This window comes from Schistocerca gregaria, chromosome 1, assembly GCF_023897955.1.
Source record: "Schistocerca gregaria isolate iqSchGreg1 chromosome 1, iqSchGreg1.2, whole genome shotgun sequence".
NCBI lineage: Eukaryota > Metazoa > Arthropoda > Insecta > Orthoptera > Acrididae > Schistocerca > Schistocerca gregaria.
Window position 1 is genome coordinate 322,212,432 of NC_064920.1, and position 13,048 is coordinate 322,225,479.

The window sequence follows — 13,048 nt, forward strand, 5'->3', positions numbered from 1 at the left end:
TTGGTCCATACTTATTCCTCTCAGAATACGGAAAGCAAAGAGTGTGCATTAGGAGAATTGTTTCACAGTATCAAAGATGAATAAATGCTCTCAGATCTTAAAGTGTACATTTTTAGAGTGAATGATCATTCCTATCATATCCCTGAATATTGACCATTCCTCTTGGGATGCCATGTCTACATCTACATGATTACTCAGCAATTCACAATTAACTGCTTGGCAGATGGTTCATCAAACCACCTTAAAGCTATTTCTCTGTCGTTCCACTCTCGAACAGTGCACAGGATTAATGAACACTCAACTCTTTCCCTGTGAGATCTGATTTATTTTATTGTGATAATCATTCATTTCTATATAGGTGGGTTCCAACAAAATATTTTTACACTCTGAAGACAAAGTTGGCGATAGAAATTTCACGAAAAGATCCTGCCACAATAAAAACTGCCTATTTTTTAATGATTGACACACCAATTTGTGTATCATATCCATGGCACTCTCTCTCCCCTATTTCAAGATAATACAAAGGAGCTGCCCTTCTCTGAAATATTTGCAAGTGATCTGTCAATTCTGTCTGATTTGAATCCCACAGCAGTATTGTAGTAGATAATAGAGAAACATAGTGTAAGCAGTCTCTGTAGTAGACCTGTTGCGTTTTCTAAGTGTTCCATCAATAAATCACTGTCTTCCATTTGCTTTCCTCACAACATTACATATATGATTGTCTCAATTTCAGTTATTTGCAATTATAATACTTGAGTAGTTATATTACAGCCTTTAGATTTGAAATATTTATAGAGAAATTGAAATTTAGTGGATTTCTTTTAGTACTCATGTGGGTGGGTTCAGACTTCTCATTACTTAGAATCAAGTGCCATGTTTTGTACCAGACAGATATCTTGTCTGTGTCATTTTGCAATTATTTTTGATCTTGTGATGAGTTTATGAAATGGTAAATGAGATCATCATTTGCAGACAAACTAAGAAGTCTGCTCAGATTGTCTCCTAAATCATTTGCAGGGTGTTTCAAAAATGACCGGTATATTTGAAACGGCAATAAAAACTAAACGAGCAGTGATAGAAATACACCGTTTGTTGCAATATGCTTGGGACAACAGTACATTTTCAGGTGGACAAACTTTCGAAATTACAGTAGTTACAATTTTCAACAACAGATGGCGCTGCAAGTGATGTTCACAACGTTGCAAGTGTGCTGTGGAAAACATAGTTTATTCCTTAGAACAGAGGATTTTTCTGGTGTTGGAATTCCACCGCCTAGAACACAGTGTTGTTACAACAAGACGAAGTTTTCAACGGAGGTTTAATGTAACCAAAGGACCGAAAAGTGATACAATAAAGGATCTGTTTGAAAAATTTCAACGGACTGGGAACGTGATGGATGAACGTGCTGGAAAGGTAGGGCAACCACGTACGGCAACCACAGAGGGCAACGCGCAGCTAGTGCAGCAGGTGATCCAACAGCGGCCTCGGGTTTCCGTTCGCCGTGTTGCAGCTGCGGTCCAAATGACGCCAATGTCCACTTATCGTCTCATGCGCCAGAGTTTACACCTCTATCCATACAAAATTCAAACGCGGCAACCACTCAGCACCGCTACCATTGCTGCACAAGAGACATTTGCTAATGATATAGTGCACAGGATTGATGACGGCGATATGCATGTGGGCAGCATTTGGTTTACTGACGAAGCTTATTTTTACCAGGACGGCTTCGTCAATAAACAGAACTGGCGCATATGGGGAACCGAAAAGCCCCATGTTGCAGTCCCATCGTCCCTGCATCCTCAAAAAGTACTGGTCTTGGCCGCCATTTCTTCCAAAGGAATCATTGGCCCATTTTTCAGATCCGAAACGATTACTGCATCACGCTATCTGGACATTCTTCGTGAATTTGTGGCGGTACAAACTGCCTTAGACGACATTGCGAACACCTCGTGGTTTATGCAAGATGGTGCCCGGCCACATCGCACAGCCGACGTCTTTAATTTCCTCAATTAATATTTCGACGATCATGTGATTTCTTTGGGCTATCCGAAACATACAGGAGGCGGCGTGGATTGGCCTCCCTATTCGCCAGACATGAACCCCTGTGACTTGTTTCTGTGGGGACACTTGAAAGACCAGGTGTACTGCCAGAATCCAGAAACAATTGAACAGCTGAAGCAGTACATCTCATCTGCATGTGAAGCCATTCCGCCAGACACGTTGTCAAAGGTTTTGGGTAATTTCATTCAGAGACTACGCCATATTATTGCTATGCATGGTGGATATGTGGAAAATATCGTACTATAGAGTTTCCCAGACCGCAGCGCCATCTGTTGTTGACAATTGTAACTACTCTAATTTCGAAAGTTTGTCTGCCTGAAAATGTACTGTTGTCCCAAGCATATTGCAACAAACGGTGTATTTCTATCACTGCTCGTTTAGTTTGTATTGCCGTTTCAACTATACCGGTCATTTTTGAAACACCCTGTATATAGATAAGGAACAGCAGAGAGCCTATAACACTTCCTCAGCAATCACCAGATATATGACTTTCTGTCAGTTACAATGAACTGTGATCTTTCTGACAGGAAATCACAAATCCAGTCCCACAACTTACATGATACTCCATAGACATGCTGTTCAATGAAAAAGTTGCTTTTGACGAACTATTTAAAAAGCCTTATGCAAATCTAAAAATATGGAATCAATTTGACATCCCATTTTGATATCAGTCATTACTCTCTGACAATAAAGAGCTAGTTATCTTTCACAAGAACTATATTTTCTGAATCTGTGTTGGCGGTTTGTCAATAAATTGTTCTCTTTGAGGTAACCCATAATGTTTGAACACAGTGTATATTCCGAAATCCTACTGCAAATCAACATTAGTAGTATGGGTCTAGAATTCAGTGGATTACTCCTATTTTCTTTCATCAGTATTGGTGTGACTTGTGCAACTTTCCAGTCTATAGGAACAGATCTTTCAACAACCGAGCCACTGTGTATGATTGCCAAGTATGTATTAAATGATTTAAGCTGCTTCACTGGACTGAGGATACGTACTTTTAAGTTACCCATGTTTGCAGTTGTTCTCAATTCAGATTCATAAATATGTTCTTCATCTTATTTGGTGAAAGAGTTTCAGAAATCTGTGTTTAGTATCTCTACTTTAGTGGCACTGTCATCCATAACATCACCATGGGTATTGCACTGTGTGGGTGTTGATTGTGTCTTTCCTCTGGTGTACTTTATATACAAACAGAATCTGTTTGGATTTTCTGCCAGATTTGAAGATAGAGCTTGGTTGTAGAATCTATTAAAAGTACCTTGCACTGAACTTCATGCTGTATTTCAAGATTCCATAAAACTTTTTGTATCTTGAAATTTAATATGCGTTTTCAATGCTCCTGCAAAAGTGTTCTGTATTTGTTTGGTATACCATGGAGAATCAGTTCCATATCTTACTAGTGTATTTGGTATATACCTCTCAATTTATTTATTGCCATCAATACTATTTCTTTGAATTTAAACCACTTCCAGTCTACATTTACAGAGTCAGATTGGAAGGAGTGGCAATTGTGTCATAAGAAGGCATCAAACAAATTTTTGTCTTCTTATTTAAATAGGTGTATTTTGTGTTTATTTTTGTTGGGTTTTGATGTTATGGTATTTATAACCACCTTGTGGACACTAGTCTCTGTATCTGTTCTGATGCCTGCTATTTCCTCAGTATCATTTGTTGCAAAGAAGTCAAGTACATTTTCACAACCATTTATACTTTAAGTGGACTCCTGAAGTAACTGTTCAAAATACCTTTCTGAGAATGCATTCAGAACAACTTTGGACAATGTTTTATCCATACCACTGATTCGAAACATTTGCTTTCACCAATGTATCAATGATTGATTAAAGCCAGTCACTACTATCTATAATTGTATGAATGGGGTAGCTACTTGAAATGAGACTCACGTTTTCTTTGAACTGTTCAGCAACTGTATCATCTAAGTATGTGTGTGTTTCAGGGAGGGGAATTGGAAAAAGGAACCAATTATTAATTTATTTCAGTTGTCAAGTGTAATATCTTCCCATACTATCTCACTGGAACCATCTAAATCAATTTTACTACAATGTAAACTACTTCTGACAGCAATAAACACTCCACCCCTAACTGTATGTAATCTATCCTTACTGAACATGGTTAGGTCCTTTGTAAAAATTTTAACTGAACTTATTTCCAGCTTTCCATACCTATAACAATTTGAGTTTCAGTACTACCTACTAGCGCTTGGAGCTCTGGTTCTTTTCCATCAGAGCTGTGACAATTTACAATTACAGTGCCAATTATTGCTAGGTCTACCTTCAAGTGTTATTCCTGCACCTTTCTAGACTGATTCCCTTTCTGTCATTTCATGATACCCCCTAACATTATTAAGGATTTTGCCTCCTGAAGATTTTGGCTCATTAGCATATATACTTAACCACTAACTGTCCCATAGATTTTCAAAAATTGTATAGTAAATATGATCTTTATTAGTCGATCTTCATGTGAACCAGTGTAATGATGCGTAGCCATTGATTGACAGCCAGTGCCTTTCATCTTTGTGTAGCCATGCCTTTTAAAGGTGACAGAGCAGCTGAACTTGTGTTCTGTCCACCACTTCCTCCTTGATTGCTCTCAAAGTAAAACTGCCAGCAGGCTGCCAGTACAGTGCCATTGCCTTGGCCACAGCAGCCACCCACTGTCTCCCAAGACTGATGTAACATCTTTTTATCTGCAGTAATTAGATTGCAGAGAGAGTGCCCAAGTTATATTCAGAATTGTAAGTTGGATGATGGGGACATAGTCGAAAGTTCATATATTCAGAAATTGGACCAAATGGAAGAGCATTGAACATGTAATGGAAACTGCGAACGTCTCACTCAATGACAGACATTGGGATAAACACAGGAATAGGACAATAGATATTAGGATGGCTACAGGAATGAGACACAAGATCTGTGCAAAGTAGAATGTAAATCACATAGCAAGACCTCAAATGAAACTCTCTTAGAAGAATCTCAGAATGAATTGCTCCCAGTAACCTCTGAATAATTGTGTTCAGAAATTTTGTTCCTGTTCCCCTACTCTTGTCCTCCAGGGTAATGAATTTTGTGTCATATCATCCTATCATTGGTGGGCTCAGTTTGCAGTGTGCCCTAATGAATGGGCATTGATCTGACAATCTTGTTCAGATGGTGTCAACCTCACTGATCTCACTTTGAAAAATAAAATCCCCAGATGACAGTCCAGATAGAACATGTGAATTCATGCCACATTCTCACAGTGACCTCATTGAGTTGCAGCACCAGAAACTGCCCACAGCGAATTCCCTGGTGGCTTACGTGCCAGAATTTCTTGAGAAATGGCTATATATGTTGCCAAGCATCTTTTCTCTGCACCCCTGAGTCACCAAGGAGGCTGCAGCTTAACAGTGGGTCCATTTATTCGTAATGGGAAGGCCTTTAACCTCTCCACTGCCTCAGTTCCTTGAGAACTTTATGACATGCCTTAGTTGTCAGTCAGTCCTTAAATGGACATCCCTTTCAGAGCAAAGCACATGTGACCTGCAGCTTCCATTTTCTGTGGCTTTGTGGAAAGTCTCATGAAAGCAAGGGCAGCGTAACTGGTACACTGTTGTTTAGAACATCGGGCTGCAAAGTAGTTTGGTTTTTGTAACAAATCTTAAGAGGATAAAATATTTTGTGAAAACATTCTTGTGAAATAAAGAAGTTGTTTATTTTTCAATGTAATTATACAAGTTAACTGTCAAAAATTCTTTCAACTTGGTTGGAACATATGAAATTTTGTGTTTGATTTAACTATAAATAAATATAGATAGAAGTATTAAACTTGAAATTAAATTAAATTTAGAAAGACAGGATGTAGGGTCAATTCAGCTACAAATATATTGAGAAGGACGAGGATTTTTATGACTTAAGAATCACCACAATATGTCCAAAAAAATTTGCTCCTAAGACCAAAAATTTACAACAAAAATTTTACAACAAATGCACACTGACAAAAAAATGACCTTACAATATTAAAGTGAAGTAAAATTTTTGTTGTAAAATAAATTAATAAGTCAGTTTATGATGATAATTTATTTAAACATGAGATTAGCTAAATTATGAAATTTTATGCCATATTATGCCTGTTATCCAGGATGAAATATCAACAATATAAGGAAAAGATAGATTGCTACTCACTGTAAAGATGACATGTTGAGTTGCAGACTGGTACAACAAAAAGACAGTTACACAATTAGCTTTCAGCTAAAGCCTTCTTCAGAAAAGGATCCACACACACACACACACACACACACACACACACACACACACACACACAAAACATAGTTAGGGTAAGGAGTCATTCCAATCCCGGCAGCGGAAAGACTTACCTTAGGGGGAAAAAGGACAGGTATACACTTGCGCACACAGACACATATCCATCCGCACATACGCAGACACAAGCAGACAATGTCCTTACCCTCTCCCTTAAAACCCACATCCTTTCGTCTTTCCCTCTCCTTTCCTCTTCCACTGATGAAGCAACTGTTGGTTGCGAAAGCTTGAATTTTGTGTGTATGTTTGTGTTTGTTTGTGTGTCTATCAACCTGCCAGTGCTATTGTTTGCTAAGTCACATCATCTTTGTTTTTAGATATATTTTTCCCACGTGGAATGTATATATAAGAAACTTCCACATGGGAAAAATATGTATTAAAAATATATTAAAAACAAAGATTCCAAGACTTACCAAGTGGGAAAGCGCCGGTAGACAGGCACAATAAAATAACACACAAACACACACACAAAATTTCTAGCTTTCGCAACCAACAGTTGCTTCTTCAGGAAAGAGGGAAGGAGAGGGAAAGACGTAAGGATGTGGGTTTTAAGGGAGAGGGTAAGGAGTCATTCCAATCCCGGGAGCGGAAAGACTTACCTTAGGGGGAAAAAAGGATAGGTATATACTCGCGTACGCGCGCGCGCGCGCACACACACACACACACACACACACACACACACACACACACACACATCCATACATATACAGACACAAGCAGATGTCTGCTTGTGTCTATATATGTATGGATGGCTGGATGGATGGTGTACAAAATTTTAACCATTCAAAGGATTGATAAGTTTTACGATCCCGAGGGAAAGAGTTCTGTCACTTAACAAGGAAAAAGTTTATTTTCACCTGGGAGAAAGCGTATTTTTTTAATTGTGAAATCCGGGAAAAACCCAGGATTTTTTTTTTTTTTTTCCTTGTCCACATATACACCTTGTTAATGAATCTGAACCAGACGAGGGATTTAGCATGTTTGGAGGCTAGGAAGGTCTCCTCTAGATGACACATAAACAGGTTGGCATTGGAGGGTGCCATGCAGGTGCTCGTGAATGTGCCATGAATTTGTTTGTATACCTTCCCTTCAAAGGATAAGTAGTTATTGGGATAATTAGTAAGGTGTATGAGGAACGAGATAGTGGGTTTGGGGCATGAAGTAGTTGGGAAATCTAGTATTCAAAAGCTTTAAGTCTATGGTTATGAAAGATGTTGGTTTATAGGGAAGTGGCATCAACAGTGATGAGTAGGGGTCTACAAGATAAAGGGATGCTTATGGTGGAGAGTTGGTGAAGGAAGTGGTTGGTATCTTGAATGGGGGAGTCTAGATTATGGGCAATTGGTTGGAGATGTAGGTCAGTGAGCGCCAAAATTCTTTCTGTGGGTGCACAAACCAGCTACAATGGGGTGACCAGGATTGCTGGGATTGTGGATTTTGGGGAGCACGCAGAAGGTGTGTGTGCACTGGCTGTCATAGGTATGAGGAGGAATATGGATTCAGGAGAGAGGTTTTACAAGGACATATGGCATAAAGCAGAAGTTGAAGGTTATCTTGGACTACTGGGTTGGGATCACTGTGACTGTATTTATAGGTGGAGGAGTCAGATAACTGACAGAGACCTTCTGTCAAGTAGTCGCTGCATTTCATAATGGCAGTGGTGGAACCTTCATCTGCAGATATGGTGAATAGACCAGGATCTGTTTTGAGGTTGTGTATGGCTGTCCTGTCTTCTGCTGAAAGGTCAGTGGTTTGAGGAAGGACCTGGGGAAGGATGCTGAAGCCAAGTTGGAGGTAAGGAATTACTGGAAGGTGTCTGGGGGTCACCCAACAGTTTCAGCCCCCTATGTCCTATAATCTCCTCCCTATTCTTATCCCTTCACCATCTTTGTATGCTGCCCTCTGCTAATGCACCCACTTGTCATTTCCCTTCCCTGCTTTGCCGGCTCCTCTCCTTTTATGCTCCCTCACCACTTCCTGACCCCCGAAGCCTCCCGGTGCTATGCCTATTGGCAGTATAGTCCCTGCATGATCCACCAGGTAGCAGTCCCCCTCCACTCCTCTCACCTGTGCCCCACTATCCCTTTTCCTTTCCCACCCCATCTAGATGGCTGCTTCCATTCTACACAAATGCATTGCACTCTGAGTTGCCAGATACGGTGGTCATGTTTGCGTGAGCTGTACTTGCTTACATGTGTGTGTGTAGGTGTGTGTCTTTTTCTTTATGAACAAGCCTTTGGCCAAAAGCTAGTTGTGTAACTGTCTTTTTGTTGTGCCTGTCTGAAACTCAACGTGTCATCTTGTTATGAGTAGCAATCTATATTTTCCTTATATTGTTGTTATTAACATTATCAGGATGTACTTAACTAAGATTTTTTTACATCCTCCTTTTTACTTCAATTTATGAACTCTTGACGGTCAGTATAAAATGAATGCCTAGTGCAAATTTTCAGATAGAAAAGATTTCCTATTGTCAGCCAACAAAACCATGTACTTCAACAAACTTCTGTCTACTTCAGCTGTCACAAGAGTAGCATGTTTAAAGTTGACAATAATGTTTGAATCTAAATCAAAACCTTTAAAACAAAACTTGTCACCCAACAAAAGCACTGAAACAGGACACACTGCATGCTGAAGTGGCTTCACTGGTAAAAATGAATTAATTATGCTTTTTACAATATTAAAGTTCTGGGAGTAATCATTGCAGGAACCAATCCAGATCCCCTGTCTTGTCAAAAGGGAGATGATTATAAGGAAATGTCTAGACCTAACAACTTGAATGTTGCAAAACATGACGGGGCTTTCAGAAATACCTTTTTGACACAACTAGTTAATTCGCCACCATCACTGAAATGACTATGAATCTCTTCTATAACTCTGTGTAAGGTGTGAACTAAATAAGTCTCTTGTGCCATTTTACTGTATACTGATCTCAGTGAATTGGCAGCTTTCACTGTACAAGATGCAGTGTCCGTCATGAACAATAGTATATTTTCATGCCTAATGCCTTCAGGCCATATGGCATATTGGGTCTGTCAAACAATTGACTAATAGTGGAAAAAATTTACTTTTTCTTAATGTTCACAGTTTATTAGAAACGTTCCACCTAGACAATTTTTTCCACAAAATTCACACAATGACATGTGCAATGTATCTTCCCATAGAGTTTGTAGGTTCATCATCAATTGATATCCAAATTTTTTTATTTGCAACCTATTGTCTGATTCGTTTCATTGTTTTTTTTATAGCTCCATCTGATGTGGCCCTTTCTTACTGTGGAAGAATCAGGAAGAGATTTGCCAGTTATTACTTCTCCACAGTTACTCTTAGTTCACACAGATTACAGTGCAGTTGAAAATACTTTTACACCATTTTGAAACATGGATAGCTGTAATTTTACTTGAATACTTTGCTTTGCTTTAACTTTTTTTTCTGAGCTATACTGCACAGCGACTTGAGCGAGATTGAGTAACGCAATGAGATACCTGTCTGTAGTCCAGTTTCAAGAATAGCTACACCCACTACCTGCTCATAGAGTAGCAATAGGCTACATGAATTGAGTGTTGTGTAAGGGTGAAGTCCATACTGCAAATTCAAACGATATAGGGGAGGACGATAGATATTTGCCATTTTGCAGGAAACAAAATGAGACGCACAGTTCTGAGGAATGTTACACAAAAGAAATAAATTGGATGAGGAAAGTTCTTTACTGCTTGAAAGAAAGAAAATATGATCAATACGGCAGTTTGTATTGTATGTTAACTGGGGACCTAGAAACGAAAAAGAGGCTCCGTCCCCGCTGCAGCCGCAGTGGTCCACAACCGCATGTTGACTACCGCAGTCCACTTCACCCCTCCGCCGTCCCACACCGAGCCCAGGGTTATTGTGTGGTTCGGCCTCTGGTGGACCCCCCAGGGAACGTCTCTCACCAGACGAGTGTATCCCCTATGTTTTCATGGTAGAGTAATGGTTGTGTATGCATACGTGGAGAACTTGTTTGCGCAGCAATCACCAACATAGTGTAACTGAGGTGGAATAAGGGGAACCAGCCTGTATTCACCAAGGCAGGTGGAAAACCACCTAAAAACCATCCACAGACTGGCTGGTTCACTGGACCTTGACACAAATTCGCTGGGCAGATTCGTACTGGTGACCAGGCGTTAGATCGCACAGCAAACCGGGCGGGCACCGGCAGTTTACTTACTAAGATATGCACTATTCAACATAAATGACATTTGTGCATAATAAAGACTTAACAAAATATAGTTATTCATTTAGTCGTTTTCATAACAAGCATTTATATGTATTTAAGGAACAAGTCAGTCTTTCCAAAAAATATAGGGCTTGTCATAAAAATCCTAGCACTAGTGATAAGACATGTGGGTAGAGATGTAGCTTAGTTACAATGTGAAGTCAGAAAATCCTCATAAAAATACTCTATTATATCTAATGTGCATAGATTTCAAACAATAATTATAATGCCTCTTTAATTAAAGAATGATCTCAGAACCACTTAAGTATGGGAAACAACATGTTCCATAGACACAAGCCATCTTTGAAAGGGAGTGTACACAGTTTGCCTTATTAAAAACAATTTGTATAGCACTCATCCAAAAATGGCTGCTTTTGTACATTCCACTTTTATTTCAGTAGGTATACCATTTTGGTATGCACAGCATTTGTCAGGTCTTAGATAACCAGTATATAGCACAGAGTTATCCAACTTTATATCCTAATGTTTGAGTAAAAATGTAATGCTGAAGAATGAAACTGATGCCACTGTAAACCAAGAGCTAGAAATTAAAATGATTCCCATTTGACTCCATTATTAGCACTCTGTTAGCATGTTATGCCTAAAACAAGTCACTTCATTAGCTGAAAGGAACATTGTTACATAAAAAAACCTACATCAACATGCTGTACAGATTTTTTAATATTTCTTATCAGTTTCTCATTAATTTCGATATTCTGGAAAAGTAGTGTGGTTTAATTTTTGAATCCTCTGAGACCAGTTTATGTAGTACAAGCAGCTTATTATATAATGCACATTTCCTAGTCAATGTATTGTTTATAAAGAGGTATGTATGTATTAAAACATGCTGCTTCTAGTTTAACAAATGTCAGTTACCAGATTTAATGATCTCAGATCAGATTATGATGAAAGAAAATGTGGCAAAGACAAAAATATGTCATCCTGCATCCCATCTGCATGTTGAAGATCATCACGGGCACTCTTAACGTAATATGCCTGTCTCTTCCAACTTTATAGCAGAGTGTGAATTTTTAATATTTATTACTATAATCATACACCTTCATTTTCAAGTTACAATACTGAGGCATGTCTTGCTATTGCCAAAATTTCTCAGAACAATTGAAAAAACTTGTGCATTAGCCTAGTATTTGGATGCACAATTTTGAGCATAATCAAACATAATTGGGGCTCATCTCTACTCAGGTTTTCCTGAAGCCATATTATTTTGTGTAATATGTTCTACGGCACCTCTCATCTTTTTCGGCATGTTTCAAAATATTTCATGTAATTCTGTTCATTGTTGACTGTTTCAATAACTGTGTAGCAGTTTTAATTTTAGCTGCATTATCAGTAAAGTCTGTTGTCTTTTGTTCTGAAAGTTCCATATAGTGAAAATTGTGTGCAGGTTTTCTCCTGAATCAGAAAAAAGCACACTGCGTTTAATGAACAATTGAGACACAATGTCTTGAAGTATGGATGATTAAAAACTATCAGAAGTTCATATGACTGTAGTAGCTGCCAAAAAATTCCACTTATTCAATATTGCTTTTGCACTGCCCATAAAATTGGAGCAACACTATGTCTGTAATCTATTTGCTGGAAGGCAGTTTGTATTTGGCATTATGTTTAGAAACTAACTCAGATACCCCTTAATTATCAAAAAGCAAGGAGTGTACCTGTAATTGTATCGGCACACTGCAAATGTCTTTCTTTATTAATAACTTTGCTCTGTAAAGCTTGCACATAGTTTCAGCAATGTAAATATCACATATTTTTATGCATGTGTTATTTTTTCCCTGAATTATCAGCACTGTTTTATTTAAAGACATTGAAATCTTCTTTTGCTTCTTGCTATTTATGGTAATTGAGTGTTGAAATTGTAAAAGAGTCAAAATTATTGCAATCTTTTGTTTAAATTTGTAATGTTTCCAAAATATTATACGTTTTTGTGACACAGGCTGCATGTGAGTTAAGTACAGTGATTGCTATTTTGCACAAAATTCTCCCACAAATCAGATGTAATAATTTTTGCCACCATAGTCCATACAAACAAATGAACTTGAAAGTAATTTTAATTACAAAGATAATGCTATTTTTTAAACTGTGGTTTGATATTTCAAGGAACGGTATCACCAATTCACATGTTAATTACTCTCTCAAAGCACTAAAGATCCATGAAAACAGATGGTAGGAAAAGTAAAATTGAGAATACTGAAGACATGAATATAAGAACTTCGCTTCCAGAAAAACCAAGTACAGTGTTACACAAGTAGCTTGATAGATTATCAGAAACAACTAGCTGAACAGAGTTCCCTGATGCCACAAATCCATATATCTAATACTACAGGTAGCTTGTTTGTAAGTACTAGGATGTATGGAAAAATTAATTATTTCACTGTGAATTTTTGTCTGTTT

The 13,048-nt window shown here is 38.3% G+C and overlaps 1 protein-coding gene across 2 annotated transcripts in view; it reads left to right on the forward strand.

The window, feature by feature from the left end:
* The window catches only part of LOC126343774 (protein furry), a 1,073,323-nt gene that overhangs the window by 958,378 nt on the left and 101,897 nt on the right, over positions 1-13,048 (forward strand). The gene's annotated exons all lie outside the window — the stretch shown is intronic.